This window comes from Pristiophorus japonicus, chromosome 19 (assembly GCF_044704955.1).
Source record: "Pristiophorus japonicus isolate sPriJap1 chromosome 19, sPriJap1.hap1, whole genome shotgun sequence".
NCBI lineage: Eukaryota > Metazoa > Chordata > Chondrichthyes > Pristiophoridae > Pristiophorus > Pristiophorus japonicus.
In genome coordinates this window covers 16,513,880-16,531,607 of record NC_091995.1, presented here as the reverse complement: position 1 = coordinate 16,531,607, position 17,728 = coordinate 16,513,880, and the positions used below count along the sequence as shown (strand labels likewise).

Sequence of the window (17,728 nt, the reverse complement as noted above, 5' to 3'; positions counted from 1 at the left end):
CCAATCTATGTACATATTAAAGTCACCCATTATAACTGCTGCACCTTTATTGCATTCCCCACTAATTTCCTGTTTGATGCCCTTTCCCCAACATCACTACTACTGTTTGGAGGTCTGTACACAACTCCCACTAACTTTTTTTGCCCTTTGGTGTTCTGCAGCTCTACCCATATAGATTCCACATCATCCAAGCTAATGTCTTTCCTAACTATTGCATTAATCCCCTTTTTAACCAGCAATGCTACCCCACCTCCTTTTCCTTTTATTCTATCCTTCCTGAATGTTGAATACCCCTGGATGTTGAGTTCCCAGCCCTGATCATCCTGGAGCCACGTCTCCGTAATCCCAATCACATCATATTTGTTAACATCTATTTGCACAGTTAATTCATCCACCTTATTGCGGATACTCCTTGCATTAAGACACAAAGCCTTCAGGCTTGTTTTTTTAACACCCTTTGTCCTTTTAAAATTTTGCTGTAGTGGCCCTTTTTGTTCTTTGCCTTGGGTTTCTCTGCCCTCCACTTTTACTCATCTCCTTTCTGTCTTTTGCTTTTGCCTCTTTTTTGTCTCCCTCGGTCTCCCTGCATTGGTTCCCATCCCCCTTCCATATTAGTTTAACTCCTCCCCAACAGCACTAGCAAACACTCCCCCTAGGACATTGGTTCCGGTCCTGCCCAGGTGCAGACCGTCCGGTTTGTACTGGTCCCACCTCCCCCAGAACCGGTTCCAATGCCCCAGGAATTTGAATCCCTCCCTGCTGCACCACTGCTCAAGCCACGTATTCATCTGCGCTATCCTGCGATTCCTACTCTGACTAGCACGTGGCACTGGTAGCAATCCCGAGATTACTACTTTTGAGGTCCTACTTTTTAAATTTAGCTCCTAGCTCCTTAAATTCGTTTCGTAGGACCTCATCCCTTTTTTTTAAACCTGTCGTTGGTACGAATGTGCACCACGACAACTGGCTGTTCTCCCTCCTATTTCAGAATGTCCTGCACCCGCTCCGAGACATCCTTGACCCTTGCACCAGGGAGGCAACATACCATCCTGGAGTCTCGGTTGCGGCCGCAGAAACGCCTATCTATTCCCCTCACCATTGAATCCCCTATCAAGGAAGGAAGGAAGGAAGGAGGGGGGGGGGGGGGGGGGGGGGGGGAAAGAGGAGGAAGAGGGGGAGGAGGGAGGACATCTGTCACTGCTGTCGGGGTCGCTTACTGGGCTACCTGCGCGACATTTTACTCCCGCCCTCGCTCACAGAGGGCCTGACTTCACGTTTGGGGTACTGATCTTGGGAGGGCTTTGGTGATGACCGCTTGCTGATGACAATGGTCCACAAACCCCTTCAGAATCCTGTAAGACTTTGGCACGTCTAGACCGATGTATAGCATCAAACACCCGCATGAATCCCCGGTTCATCTGGTCGAAAGTTACAAACCCAGGCCCCCAGAAAATCTTCAGGAGTTTTACAATCAGGTCAGAGTTGACACAGCCTGCAGAGCACACTCTGGCCGCCGATGAAGGAACCCATTCGGCCAGGGCTAGGGGTGGCGTGCTTCGGGCTCCTCCCACAGCCTGCAGCGTGCGTTTGCAAAAACGGCCCGCCAGGAGCTACTGCACACAGAGTCTAGCGCGCATGTGCAGAGGTCCCGGCACTGCTTTCAGCGCCTGGACCTGGCTCCGCCCACCATGCGTTCCGACGCGCTGGCCACAGATCTGGAACCGATGGGGAGAATACAGAGGTAAGAAATCGGGGCCGTTTCTGTTTGACAAAGTCGGCACATCTCATGGAACTCTGACCTCGCAGAGGGGGCAAACTTGGGCCCATAGTCTTAGAATAAGGGGCTGCCCATTTAAAACTGAGATGAGGAGAAATTTCTTCCGAGGGTTGTAAATCTATGGAATTCTCTGCCGCCCAGAGCTGTGGAGGCTGGGTCATTGAATATATTTAAGGCGGAGAGAAAGATATTTTTGAGTGATAAGGGAATCAAGGGTTATGGGGAGCGGGCAGGGAAATGGCACGAATCCATGATCAGATCAGCCATGATCTTATTGAATGGCAGAGCAGGCTCGAGGGGCCAAATGGCCGACTCCTGCTCCTATTTCTCATATTAGACTGGCCGACTGACACTCACTGCCTAGGTTCACATGACGACTCACCGCTTTGGCGAGACACCAGAGGGCTGCTGCTATTTGCGGATCTGTACTGCAGCCAAGTAAAACCTTCAGGAAGTAAAACAATGAAAAAAGAGATACGAGAGAGATTTGATCCCCGAAACACATTCCATTTACTTAAACCATAATTTGACTAATTGAGTCACTATACAAACCCATGGAACGATGCGGTCTCCTCTACATTCTGGAGACCAAGCGCAGATTGGGTGATGGCTTTGCTCAACACCTCCGTTCAGTCCGTGAGCATGACCCTGAGGTTCCGGTCACCTGTCACTTTAACTCTCCGCTCCACTGACCTCTCCTTATGTAGCCTCTTACTGATCCTGCTTGGCGCCATCCAACGCCAGTCGGTAATGGCACAGACCTCTGGGGAGGCGTGATCGGCAGAGGGGGGGTTAGGGAAAACCAACTCCAGCGGTACCCTGCTCCTGACAAAATACCTAGAACATGACCTTGTCATCACCAACACCTTGTTCTTCCAGAGGGACAAGTTCAAGGCATCATGGCAACACCCTCGCTCCAAGCACTGGCACCTGCTTAACTATGGCCATCGTTCGAGTGAGGGATTGCAAGGACATGTGCATCACCTGCGCTATGACAGGAGCTGACGAATGCTGGACGGACCACCGCCTAATCTGTTCCGTCATTAACATTAATTTAGCCCCAAAGCAACGACGGCAACAGAAGCAATGCCGCAGAAAAATCAACATCGGGGCACTCCCAGCTAAGAGAGCCCTATAAAGCCAGCGCCTCGCTGCCAACCTGGCGACCTTGAGACACAGAGTCCCCACAGCGCTTGCCCACAGGCCGCCATAACCAGTGCCTGCAAAGCGACGCTCGGTCACTCAACCAGGAAACACCAGGACTGGTTATTTGAGAATGACCAGGAGATCCAGGAGCTAATAAACCGCAAGCGCAGGACATTTCTGAACCTAAAGCAACAACCCAACTCGGGAGCAGCAAAGCAGCTCTACAGACAGCTGAAGGCCAAGGTCTTCCTGCGACCTAAAGGATCGATATTGGCTGGAGAAAACACAGGAGATTCAGCACAGGAGATTCAGCAGGTGGCCGACAGGTATGACGAGCGAGGATTCTTCACCGCAGTCAAGTCCACCTACGGCCCAAGCACCAAAGGCCCCACCCCACTGCTGGCCAAGAACAGGAAGTCATTCATCAAGGACAGTGGCAGTCAAGGCCCACTGGAAGGAGCACTTCGAAGATCTTTGTAATCGAGACTTTGCCTTTGACTCGAGTGCCCTCCATTCCACAGCATGCTACTCGCCACCATCTCGGCAAAATCCCAGCCCTGCACAAGGTAGAAGAGGTCACCAGTCAGCTTAAGAACAAGGCATCAGGAGCAGATGGAATCCCCGCTGAGGCAGTAAAATATGGCGGAGAGGCATTATTGATGCGAATGCATGATCTCATCTCTCTCATCTGGAAGGAGGAGTGGTTGCCTGGAGATCTCAGATGCCGTAATTGTGACCACCTTTAAAAAAGGGGACGAGTCCGACTGCGGTAACTACAGAGGAATCTCCCTGTTGTCGGCCACTGGGAAAGTCATCACTAGAATCCTCCTCAACCGTCTTCTCCCTGTGGCTAAAGAGCTCCTTCCAGAGTCACAATGTGGATTCCGTCCACTACGGGGTACAACGGACATGATCTTCACCGCGCGACAACTACAAGAGAAATGCAGGGAACAGCGCCAACCCTTGTATATGGCCGCCTTTGACCTCACAAAGGCCTTTGACACTTAACTGCGAGGGTCTATGGAGCGTCCTCCTCCATTTCGGCTGCCCCCAAAGGTTTGCCGCCATCCTCCACCTGCTCCACGACGACATGCAAGCCGTGATCCTGACCAACGGGTCCACCACAGATCAAATCCACATCCGGACAGGGGTCAAGCAGGGCTGAGTCATCACACCAACCCTCTTCTCAATCTTCCTCGCTGCAATGTTCCATTTTACGCTCAACAAGCTCGCTGCTGGTGTGGAACTAAACTTATAGAACCAGTGGGAACCTGGTCAACCTTCGTCGCCTCCAGGCTAGATTCAAGATTGTCCCATCCTCGGTCATCGAACTACAGTACACAGACAACGCTTGCGTCTGCACACATTCAAAGGCTGAACTCCAAGCCATTATCAACATCTTCACTGAGGCGTACGAAAACATGGGCCTTACACTAAACATCCATAAGACAAAGGTCCTCCACCAACCTGACCCCGCCACACAGCACTGCTCCCTGGTCATCAAAATCCATGGCTCGGCCTTGGACAACGTGGACCACGTGCCATACCTCGGTAATCTTCTATCAGCAAGGGCAGACATAGACGACAAGGTCCAACACTGCCTCCAATGCGCTAGCGCAGCCTTCGGTCGCCTTAGGAAGAGTGTGTTTGAAGACCAGGCCCTCAAATCTGGCACCAAGCTTATGGTATACAGGGCTGTAGCGATACCCTCCTGTATGGCTCAGAGACGTGGACCATATACAGTAGACACCTCAAATCGCTGGAGAAATACCAACAACGATGTCTCTGCAAGATCCTGTAAATCCCCTGGGAGGACAGACGCACCAACGTCGGTGTTCTCGATCAAGCCAACATCGAAGCACTGACTACACTCGACCAGCTCCGTTGGGTGGGCCACATCGTCTGCATGCCCGACACAACTCCCAAAGCAAGCGCTCTACTCGGAATTCCTGCACGGCAAGCGATCCTCAGGTGGACAGATGAAACGTTTCAAGGACACCCTCAAAGCCTCCTTGATAAAGTGCAACATCCCCACCGGCACCTGGGAATCCCTGACCAAAGACCGCTCTAAGTGGAGGAAGAGCATCCGGGAGGACGCTGAGCACCTCGAGTCTCGACGAGAGCATGCAGAAAACAAGCACAGGCAGCGGAAGGAACGTGCGGCAAACCAGACTCCCCACCCACCCTTTCCTTCAACGACTATCTGTCCCACCTGAGAGAGATTGTAATTCCCGTATTGGACTGTACAGTCACTTGAGAACTCACTTTTGGAGTGGAAGCAAGTCTTCCTCGATTTCGAGGGACTGTCTATGATGATGATGACACCGTTCCAATAAAGCTCAACGTAAGCTCAAGGAACAGCTTTCAATTAGACACTTTACAGCCTTCTGGACCCATCATTGAATTCAACAATTTCAGATCATAACCTCTGCCCCCATTTTTTCCCCAGAGGGCAGCTGATGATGATTTTGCTATTCCCCTTTACATCTCTTCTAGACTTATACTTTGTTTCTTTACTTGTCTCATTACCATCACCTCTTGCTTTGTACTATCATACCGTTTGTCATTTTATCTCTTCTGCCTTCAACCCTATTACCGACCTGCCCTTTTATTCTTTCCTCCCCACAACACTTTCCTTGTCTCTGCACTTGCTTAAAACCTGTCATACATTAACATTTTCCAGTTCTGACAAAAGTGCATCGACCGGAAACATTAACTCTGTTTCTCTCTCTCCACAGGTGCTGCCTGACCTGTTGCGTATTTCCAGCATTTTGTGTTTTTATATCAGATTTCCAGCATCCGCTTTGGTAACCCATGGCCTAATTGTAAACAGGCCAAATGGTGAATGCAATCCCCAAAAGATCAGCAAAAGCCGCGATCATAAAAATAGAATTTGACGTATTCAGTGACTTATAAACCAGTGGCCCTGGTGAATGAGGGAATGCGTCCTCCATTTTACAAGTTCAAAATGAATCATGTAAACTGGCTACATAGAATCTAAGTAGTTAGAGAACTAAATGGAGATCCTTCAAGCCATTGTGGCTCAATCTGTGCTAACTCTCCAAATGGAGCTACCCTACTTGAATCCCATTTCCCCCTATCCTTTCACAATCTTCCTTTGCAAATACTTATTTCAATTTTATAGTATCTGGCCCAATAACCACGTGGTAAAACATTGCATCTAATTGCCCCCTATAATATTCCAGTGATAATCCCCATTCTATGCCAGCTTGTTACAGACATGAATCTTTTCCCAGCACATCCATTCTCAGTCATTTTACTCAGAGTACCTTGGGACGTTTTTACTACGTTAAAGGTGCTGTGTAAATGCAAGTTGCTGTTGTGACTATAAAAGAAAAGTGTAGTAAAAGCACAGCAAAAGATTCAGTTCTTGACCAGATGAATCATTAACAGCTTCCTCTGCTCACCAACATTAGCAACAGAGAAGTAGGTCTCAGTATTCAGGCAGAGTGAGAACCATCAGCCTCATTTCACAGGGGAAATTGTAAACACACAACAGGAAGCAGCAACTGGGTGAGTCAGTCCACTGGAGGGCTGTGCACCTTTATATCGAACCTACACTCACTTTCAGTTTCGACAATTTCATGCAAATATATACTCTCACTAGTGACTTCAGACCAAAATCAGTTTGTTTTGCCCGACGATTTAAAAAAATGACTATTTTACAAGGATAATGCCAAAACCAATACCCATGTAACAACTTGATTGACACTATTCCAACACCAACACAGCATTATCATCTATACCAAGAGTTCTGACAAAGGTTCTCACCTGAAATTCTGAAAGCCCTGCTCTATGTTTCCAGTATTTCAGATTTCTAGATTCAGTTTCTCTTTTCCAGTAATACAACAGGACTATTTGACACAGAACCTGCCAGAAGCGAGCGAAAGCTACTATTCTTCAGGCTCATTTGGCAACTGCACCGTGGCGTAGTAAAACTCAATAAGAGTCAGATATCAGGAACGCCCCAGGTTCAATCGCACGGAATGCCACGGAAGCCAATCTCAGCAGGGGCTCCTGTCGGAGTGGCTATGACGGCTTCAGCATCCTTAAGTTAGGTGAAAAGGATATCGGCCAGGGATCCTTCGCCTTGACATGATCAAGTGACCCTTGCTTAAAGTACATGCGTGTCCTGTGGAGGGCACGATTAGGCTTTGCTTTGACTACTGAGTTCAACATGGAATAATATCTGCCAACACCTCAATGCCAACACCAGTGGATGTGGTGCATTTGAACTTTCAAAAGGCTTTTGACAAGGTCCCACACAAGAGATTAGTGTGCAAAATTAAGGCTCATGGGATTGGGGGTAATGTACTGACGTGGATAGAGAACTGGTTAGCAGACAGGAAGCAAAGAGTGGGAATAAACGGGTCCTTTTCAGAATGGCAGGCAGTGACTAGTGGGGTACCGCAAGGTTCAGTGCTGGGACCCCAGCTATTTACAATATACATTAATGATTCGGACGAAGGAATTGAATGTAATATCTCCAAGTTTGCATATGACACTGAGCTGGGTGGCAGTGAGAGCTATGATGAGGATACCAAGAGGCTGCAGGGTGACTTGGACAGGTTAGGTAAGTGGGCAAATGCATGGCAGATACAGTATAATGTGGATAAGTGTGAGGTTATCCACTTTGGTGGCAAAAACAGGAAGGCAGATTATCTGAATGGCGGCAGATTAGTAAAAGGGGCGGTGCAATGAGACCTGGGTGTCATGGTACATGGGGCATGCAGGTACAGCAGGCAGTAAAGAAAGCAAATGGCATGCTAGCTTTCATATTGAGAGGATTTGAGTATAGGAGCAGGGAGGTCTTGCTGCAGTTGTACAGGGCCTTGATGAGACCACACCTTTAGTGTGCACAGTTTTGGTCTCCTAATCTGAGGAAGAACATTCTTGCTATTGATGGAGTGCAGTGAAGGTGCACCACACCGATTCCCGGGATGGCAGGACTGACATATGAAGAAAGACTGGATCGACTAGGCTTTTATTCACTGGAATTTAGAAGAATGAGAGGGGATCTCATAGAAGTATATAAAATTCTGACGGGATTGGGCAGGTTAGATGCAGGAAGAATGCTTCCGATGTTGGGAAAGTCCAGAACCAGAGTCACAGTCTAAGGAAAATGGGTAAACCATATAGGACCGAGATGAAGAGAAACTTTTTCACCCAGAGAGTTGTGAACCTGTGGAGTTCTCTGCCACAGAAAGTTGTTGAGTCCAATTCGTTGGATATATTCAAAAGGGAGTTAGATGTTGCCCTTACGGCTAAAGGGATCAGGGGGTATGGAGAGAAAGCAGGAATGGGGTACTGAAGTTGCATGATCAGCCATGATCATATTGAATGGTGGTGCAGGCTCGACGGGCCGAATGCCTGCTTCTGCACCTACTTTCTATGTTTCTATTTACCCGTGAAGAATGACCACCCACCCCGGTTTTTAAATTTGATCCCATGATGTGGACGATGAGGAAAAGGCCTTATTTACTGTCCTCCTCCAACTGCCCAGTAACTGGAGGTGGCTGTGGAACTCTACCAAAGCACAAGTTACTTGCCTTTAGAAGACAAAGAACTCTGGAAGGGGGAAATATGGAATTGCCAAAACCAAACACCAGATTTCTTTTCACATTAACAGAAACTGACACCGTAACCAATGGGCATAGGTCACATAGTGAGACTCAAGGAGGATATCCTGCAAATGAACACAAGCCATGCGAAATGCAAGACTGGCGAGCAGAGATTCAAAGACCAGATACACACTTAAAGCACTTATACCGAGATCATGTCACAATATACAATGAGCTCCACACAGCAGAAAGATTGCCGTTATTGGTACAATGAAACCTGCCGAAAATACCACAGTAAATGGCAATCAGAACATACATGAATGTTTGGAAGCTCGACTGAATCATTCACCATGTGCCAAGATCATCTCAAGTTAGCCTCAAAGGCGATTGGTACGAATACAGAGTAGAATATCAAATGTCATATTTATGCACATACACACGACTTGCATTTATACAGCGTCTTTAATGCGCTTCATGGGAATATCAGACAAAATTTGCCATTGAGTCACATATGATGATATTAGGACAGGTTACCAAAAGCTTGGCCAGAGGGGTTGGTTTTAAAGAGGGTCTTAAAAAGAGAGGTAGAGAGGCGGAGGGGTTTAGGAAGGGCATTCCAGTGTTTGGGGTCTGAACAGCTGAACGCATGTTCTGTAAAGGTGTGGCAAAAGAAATTGGAGGAACGCAGAGATCTCTAAGTGTTGTGGAACTGAAGGAGGTTACAGAGATAGGGACAGTGGAGGTCACAAAAGGAGTTGAACACAAGGATGAGAATTTTAAAGTTGACATGTGGCTGGACCAGGAGCCAATGTAGGTCAGCAAGCACAGGGGTGATGGGAGAATGGGACCTGGTGCGAGTTAGGAGGCAGACCAACAGAGCATTGGTATAGTCGAGTCGCGGTAACAAGGCTGAGACAGGGATGGAGACATTACAGCGATGAAAGCGAGTTGGTTTAGTGACGAAGAGGATAGAGTCGGAAGCTCAGCTCAGAGTCAAACAGGACACCGAGGTTGGGACAGTCTGGTTAAGCCTCAAACACTCAATTCTCTGTCATAACTTGGCTTTAATAAGAGTTTGCCAGACTGAAGCCAAATATTAAAGCAGTCTCTCTCTCTCCCTCCTCTACAACATCTTAACTACAAGAGTCAAGGATGAGAAACTGCTGCTCGGGCCATATATATTTATGCACACTTATATGAAATGGACTTTTTTTTCAAATTAAATTTAGCACAGTTAAGAAAAATTATACTATATGAATGTATACATAGCAATGCAGAAAACACAGTTAAGCCAAGCTCACTAACTCCAAACTGGTAGTATTTAGGCACAGTGTCATTCAATGGTGCTTTCCTTGACAGTCACTGCCCTGGCTAAACCCCAACAATCTTCAACACATGCCACTGGGTACAAGGACGAGAAAAAGTAGAATTAGAACTCACACTGAAGCTTACCTAGGTAAACTGATGCATGGAGAGAGTCTGCTTCAATCAGAAACGATGAATAGATTTCACAACTACTACCCAAGCAACTAACACAATCTTCACCACCATTTTCTACCTTCAATGGCTAGTTGCACTTCGAGCTGAAGAAGCTACTTAACTCAGCTGAAGTTCATGAAACTTTTGGGTTCACTTACATTAGCAAGAAGCAACTTTGGTGAAGTTTGTGTTGCGCCCTGGCCTGGGCACCTCTCTCCAGCCAGTACAATGTAGAAAAAGGGCCTGTATAGTGACATCACAATAACTATTCAAGTCCTCCACAGCCCAGGATGAGTCAGACAACCAGAGAGTTTTACAAAACCACACACACCACACCAAGGAAAACACAATCAATCCCATCTGGGGGGAAAAAAAAATCAAAGCAACGTTACTCTCGAAACAAAAAACAACAATTCAAGATTTCAACCTGCATTACGAAACCCCTTGCCCATGAAGGTTCTCGCAGATCAGCCCCTTTTGGCTGACAGCCTTTCTGGATATTAAATGCGTGAAGACTTATTAAATGAGTGGTAGAATACAGGATATAGAACATTACACAAATCAACACCAGTGCTTTTTCTTGCATTCATCGAAAAAATGGACAGATTGGAATCTCCAAGGCACATGTAAACATCCTAAAATTTGACTTATATGGTCACTAAACCAGTAACTCTGGTTATAAGGAATAATAATTTAAGTAGATGATAGTCAAGACCACTATTTCTTTATCATAGCATCATAGAAGTTTACAGCACAGAAGGAAGCCATCTGTGTCTGTGCCAGCCGAAAAAGAGTCATCTATCTAGCCCAATTCCACTTTTCAGCTCTTGGTGCGTAGCCCTGTAGGTTACAATACTTCAAGCATATTCCCAAGTACTTTTTAAATGTGGTGAGGGTTCCTGCCTCGACCACCCTTTCAGGCAGTGAGTTCCAGACCCCCAACCACCCTCTGGGTGAAAAAAGTTCTCCTCAGCTCCCTCTAATCCTTCTATCAATTACTTTAAATCTATGCCCCTGGTTATTGACCACTCTGCTAAGGAAATCAGATCCTTTCTATCCACTCTATCCGAGCCTCTCAATTAGGTCTCCTCTCAGCTTCCTCGGTTCCAAAGAAAACAACCCCAGCCTATCCAATCTTTCCTCATAGCTAAAATTCTCCGGTCCTGGCAACACCTTCATAAATCTCCTCTGTACTCTTATGTTTTTATGGAAAAATAAATTGAATTGCAAATCAAGAATTCCAACAGGTCACTAAAATTTCACAATCATTGCAATAAACAGAATTCGGTCATTGCAACCCAGTGGCCTTAATTATATTTTATGAAATCCTCGCTCAATAGTTAGCTCACGACTTAACACCCAGGTGGCAGTCTGCAGATGTTATTTGACATGTTTAGTCAAATAATTCCTCAGTTAGATTGCAACGAGATAGAAACTCTTTCAAATATTAATGCAAATACCACAGGGAGGAATGAGAAATGGGAAAGAGAAAAGGCACATGCATCAGGTATTAGAAACAGTGTGCCAGCATTGCTATCAGGATCCCTGATGGCATCAAATTACAATTAACCACATCCATTGCTAAAACAGTAAACACAGGAGAGAATTTCAACTCCTTGGCACGACAAAGGACCACGGCTTCAAGACACTCTTAATAATCAAAAAATTCTAGAAGGAATATCAAGACTTTGGATTTAGTCGGAGCTTGGCTCAGTGGTGGTAGTAGTACTCTTGCCCGAGTCAGAAGGTCATGGTTTCAAGCCCCAGCACGTAGCACATAATCTACGTTGACATTTCAGTGCAGTACTGAAGTAGTGCTGGATTGTGACAGGTGCCATCTTTCAGGTGAAACGTTAAAACGAGGACCTCGCCGCCTGTTCCTAGTGGCGGGGGATCTTTTATGCGCACATTCGAGAACGAGCAGGGCAATTCTCCTGACATCCTGGCTAATATTTATCCCTCCATCATCATCATCAAAGCCGATTACCCTGTCATTTATCTCATTGCTGTTCTGAGATCATACTATGGGAAAACTAGCTGTTGCATTTGCCTACAAAACGACAATGACTACACACCAAAAGCAATTACTTGTAAAGCATGTTCAGACGTCCCAAGGACATCAAAAGTGCCAAATAAATGCAAGTTTTTACCTTTTCAAATGATCTTGTATTATCACAGCATATGCATTCCTTTTTATAGTGGTTATGCACACATTGCCCCAGTAGTGGCTAACACAGCTTACAATTTCTATACCCCTCTTTGTGTAGAAGTTTCAAAGCACGTTACTGAAAGGTGGACACTGAGGGGAGAGGAAAAAAATAGGGGCTTTGGCAGAGGGAAAAAAAAACAATAGAAGACAGCTTTCAAAGCAGAGGAAGTGTGTGTCCAGGCAGAGAGATTTCGGGAGGAAGTTTCACAGAACAGGTGCACAGTGGAAGAAAGGACAGTGAACTATGCTGGAGAGGTGCAAGCCAGAGTTAGGAGTAGCAATAATGAACCCTAATTACCTTATAAAGAACAAATTAAAAATCGTAACAAAAAAAATCTCCAGCCTTAAACAGAATGAAGCAGACCATACGCTAACACTTAGAAAAACTGTGATAAGTACGGAATAGTAAAGCTCAAAACAGTTGGGGAGGGCAGCTATAAGCACAAACGCACACACCATTGTGAACAATCAGGGGTCACACACACACACACCAGAAGAAAATCTAGCCTCTTTCAAAATCCAGAAAACTATACAGTTCTCCAAATTTCAAACATGCAAAAACCCTTCCAATGACTGAATTCTCCCTTCTGTGTCTGACAAAACAACATTAAAAAAGAGAAGAGTTTAAAATAAAAGGAGCTCAAGTATCTTAGTATATTTATAACATGGCATTAAAATGACATGCCAATGGGTATGCCTGCAACAGCATAAATAAAGGTTTATATTTCTACACTAGGGTGTCTATGGACATTCAGAGACACCCATAAAACAGTGTAAACAGAAACTCTCCCTCACCCACTAATCCAAACTCTAGATATTTCCACTTTCAAAAATCACACCAAAAAAATTGGTCTGCCCAAAAAAATGTTATACTGTCTAAATAAATATATAAAATGCCTAAAAAAAGTTACAACTTAAATAAATAAATTACCGAAAATATTAAATGTTACTACCTAACAATAAATAAATGTTAGTACCTAAATAAATAAAATGCCTAAAAAATAAAGTTAGTACCTAAAAAAAGTTTTTAAAAAATTAAGTGATGCTACCTAAAACAAATAAAATACCTAACAATTGAATGGTACTACCTAAATAAATAAAATGCCTGAAAAAAAATTCAAATTAAATGTTATTAAATAAATAAAATGCCTAAAAAAATAAAATAAAATGTTACTACCCAAATAAATAAAAAAATTAAGTTATAAGTAAAATGCCTAAAAATATTGCTACCGAAATAAGTGAGGGGGATGGAAATAACTTAATTCAAATAAGTAGTTTGCTAAAGACACAGAATGATTATTTTGTAAAAGAATCAATAACATGGGGGTTATTTATAATTCACCTGAGTCAGGCCTTGAGGGTTTAAACCGGGTATAAATTCTGACCTGACCTCCTTCACCCCCCTCCCTCTTGTAATATGATTATATTTATTGATATATATATATATATATGTATTTTTAAGGGCCTGCATTGGGAGGCGAGGGAAGCCTCCCCTTTCCCCCTCTGCCTGCCTTCTTTCTCCGTGTCTCAAGTCACCCTCCTTGGGCCGGGATGGTTTTAATTTCGCCAACACGGGCTTTGGACGGGGAGAGGCATCCTCCAACAAAATGGCGTCCGACAACAACCCGGATCCTCCCCGGCCCCCGGATTCAAAAGTTCGGCAAATAACCGTCAAACCGGCGGCCATCGGCCGACAATACTCACCCGGGCTCGTTCCTCCGGGCCAACACTACGGAAATACTGATCCGAGAAAATAAATAAGGCGACGACAGAGTCCGGATGGAGACGGATTCTAATCTCTCCGGCCTCTCTTTCCCCCCCCCACCCCCCGCTCTCTGTTTCTCGACTCTCTCGCTCGTTTCCCCCCCCCCCTCCCCCGCTGTCTAATTAAAAAAAATACCCGGCTGCCTAACGGCCACGGCGGACCCGCTCATTAACATAAATTATTCTCAGTGCGGCAGCCCGCCGACCAATGGAGCGCCAGCCCGATAAGCATATATTAGGTAGCCGTCGGCCACGCCCCCCCCCCTCACCCTTGGAACGCCGTCGGCATGAATTACAGCGTTCCGTGACGTCGGCATCTACTTATCATATATTATGCTTAATGAGGGTGCTCTCCCGGGGCGGGGCAACTGAAAGCCGACCAGATTCACGCATGCGGACAAGAAGGCGCTGGCAAGCTTGAAAAGAAAAGGCCAAGCCAGCTTGTCGCCTTCTATTGGTGGGAGGATTAAAGTGCTAGCTATGAACTTTTTATTTTTTTTAATTTGAACTTCCTCTTTCATTTTTTTAACTTCCTCGCTTTTGTCATGAAAGCACTGACTCATGTGGGAGATGGCTCCGTGGGCTCTTGGGTAGACAGAAGATTGCTCCAGAGACTTGAGCATACAATCTAGGCTGACACACTCCCAGTGCAGTGCAGAGCGAGCGCAGCACTGTCGGATGAGACATCAAACCGAGGCCCCATCTGCCCTCTCAGGTGGACGTAAAAGATTCCACAGCACTATTTCGAAGAAGAGCAGGGGAAGTCTCCTGGCCAATATTTATCCCTCAATCAACATAGAAACATAGAAAATAGGTGCAGGAGTAGGCCATTCGGCCCTTTGAGCCTGCACCACCATTGAATAAGATCATGGCTGATCATTCACCTCAGTACCCCTTTCCTGTTTTCTCTCCATACCCCTTGATCCCTTTAGCCGTAAGGGCCACATCTAACTTCCTCTTGAATATATCCAACGAACTGGCATCAACAGTTCTCTGTGATCAACATCACTAAAACAGATTATCTGGTCATTATCACATTGCTGTTTGTGGGACCTTACTGTGCGCAAATTGGCTCTTCTACATAAGAACATATGAACACAAGAAATAGCAGCAGGCGTAGGCCATTTGGCCCATCGAGCCTGCTCCACCATTCAATACGATCATGGCTGATCTGATCATGGACTCAGCTCCACTTCCCTACCTGCTCCCCATAACCCTTTACTCCCTTATCGCTCAAAAATCTGTCTATCTCCGCCTTAAATATATTCAATGACCCACTCTCCACAGCTCTCTGGGCAGAGAATTCCACAGATTTACAACCCTCTAAGAGAAGAAATTTCTCCTCATCTCAGTTTTAAATGGGCAGCCCCTTATTCTAAAACTATGTCCCCTAGTTTTAGTTTCCCCTATGAGTGGAAATATCTTCTCTGCATCCACCTTGTCGAGCCCCCTCATTATCTTATGTTTCAATAAGATCACCTCTCATTCTTCTGAATTCCAATGTGTATAGGCCCAGCCAACTCAACCTAGCCTCATAAGTCAACCCCCTCATCTCCAGAATCAACCTAGTGAATCTTCTCTGAACAGCCTCCAATGGCAGTATAAATACGGAAACCAAAACTGTACGCAGTACTCCAGGTGTGGCCTCACCAATACCCTGTACAGTTCTCCCCTACACCAAAAACCATTCCCAGCTTCTCATCTCTTTCCCTCAAAGCATTGCTGCCAGTTTCTCCCCTTCCCCCAGAGCCTTGCTCCCAGCTTCCGCCTTTTTTCCCTTTTCCTTTCCTTGCCATCGAGTTTTAATTTCCCTCTTCCCCTTTGACTGCAATCCACTCTACACCTTCTTTCAGCACCAAACACTCTCCCTTCTCTCAATTTCTCCTCTTTCTTCCCCTTTTACTTCCCCCCTTGCCATGCATTCCCTTCCTTTTCCCTCATTATGCATTCTTCCCCCTTACCTGCCCAAGCATTTTGCAATCCTCCTCCCCTGCTCCCCACCCTCTCCCCACCCACCCCCCACCATTGCCATGTACTCTGCCTTGTTCCTTCATCACTATCAACTAACAACACTAAATCAAATGATCTGGTCATTATCACATTGCTGTTTATATGTGCAAATTTACTGCTGCATTTCCCACATTCCAACAGTGACTACACTCCAAAAGTATTTCATTGGCTGTAAAGCACTTTCAGATGTTCAGTGATCATGAAAGGCACTATATAAATGCAAGTCTTTCTTTCTTTCATTGTCAAATTGCTGTTTGTGGAATTTTGCTGTGCGCAAATTGGTTGCCACGTTTCCTACATTATAACAGTAACGATAGTTCAAAAGTTCTTTGTTGTCTGTAAACATAAGAACATAAGAAATAGGAGCAGGAGGAGGAGTTACGGCCCCTTGTGCCTGCCCTGCCATTCAATATCATAATAATAAAAATAACTTTTATTTATATAGCACCTTTAATGTAGTAATCCAGTTTCAAATGACTGAAAATGCACTAATAAAACAGTCCAAACTATTTCTTAGTTAATATGGGGTATTCAATTCCTTAGTGAAATATATTTTTTAAAGAAAATAATTCTTAAATGTTCCTTGACGTTGTTTAAAAGTTTCTCCAGAATGTTTAAAAGTTTCTCCAGAAGTTTTAAAAGTTTCTCCCAAAGTTTTAAAAGTTTTCCCAAGTTGTTTCAAAGTTTCTCCAGAGGTTTTAAATGTTTCTCCAAATTGTTTAAAAGTTGCTCCTGAAGTTTAAAAGTTTTTCCCAAGTTGTTTAAAAGTTTCCCAACCTCTGTGCATCAAGTTACAGTAGATGGACAACGCCTGCATCTGCGCACATTCAGAGGCTGAACTCCAGGATATCGTCAACATATTTACTGAGGGGTACGAAAGCACGGGCCTTACGCTAAACATCCGTAAGACAAAGATCCTCCACCAGCCTGTCCTCGCCGCACAGCACTCCCCCCCAGTCATCAAGATCCATGGCGCGGCCCTGGACAACGTAAACCGTTTCCCGTACCTCGGGAGCCTCTTATCAACAAAAACAGACATTGATGAGGAGATTCAACACCACCTCCAGTGCGCCAGCACAGCCTTCAGCCACCTGAGGAAAAGAGTGTTCAAAGACCAGGCCCTCAAATCTACCACCAAGCTCATGGTCTACAGGGCTGTAGTAATACCCGCCCTTCTGTGTGGCTCAGAGGCATGGACCATGTATAGCAGACACCTCAAGTCACTGGAGAAATACCATCAATGATGCCTCCACAAGATCCTACAAATCCCCCGGGAGGACAGACGCACCAACATTACCGTCCTCGACCAGGCCAACATCCACAGCATTGAAGCACTGCCCACACTTCATCAGCTCCGTTGGGCAGGCCACATTGTCTGCATGCCAGACACGAGACTCCCAAAGCAAGCGCTCTACTGGGAACTCGATGCAAGGAGCATTCGTAATAAAGTGGATGAATTAACTGCGCAGATAGCTGTTAACGGATATGATGTAATTGGGATTACGGAGACGTGGCTCCAGGGTAACCAAGACTGGGAACTCAACATCCAGGGGTATTCAATATTCAAGAAGGATAGACAGAAAGGGAAAGGAGATGGGGTAGCGTTACTGGTTAAAGAGGAGATTAACGCAATAGTAAGGGAGGACATTAGCTTGGATGATGTGGAATCTATATTGGTAGAGCTACGAAACACCAAAGGGCAGAAAACGCTGATGGGAGTTGTGTACAGGCCACCAACCAGTAATAGTGAGGTTGGGGATG

At 45.5% G+C, this 17,728-nt stretch overlaps 1 protein-coding gene across 5 annotated transcripts in view; it reads right to left on the bottom strand.

Annotated features, from left to right (window-relative positions):
- LOC139229752 (protein PRRC2A-like) overlaps positions 1-14,054 on the bottom strand; it is a 182,332-nt gene extending 168,278 nt beyond the window's left edge. For all 5 annotated transcript variants that reach the window (XM_070861308.1, XM_070861311.1, XM_070861312.1 and 2 more), the window contains exon 1: positions 13,898-14,054. The gene's annotated coding sequence lies outside the window, so the exon portion shown is untranslated. The remainder of the gene's footprint in view (positions 1-13,897) is intronic.
- Between the last annotated feature and the right edge of the window lie 3,674 nt (positions 14,055-17,728).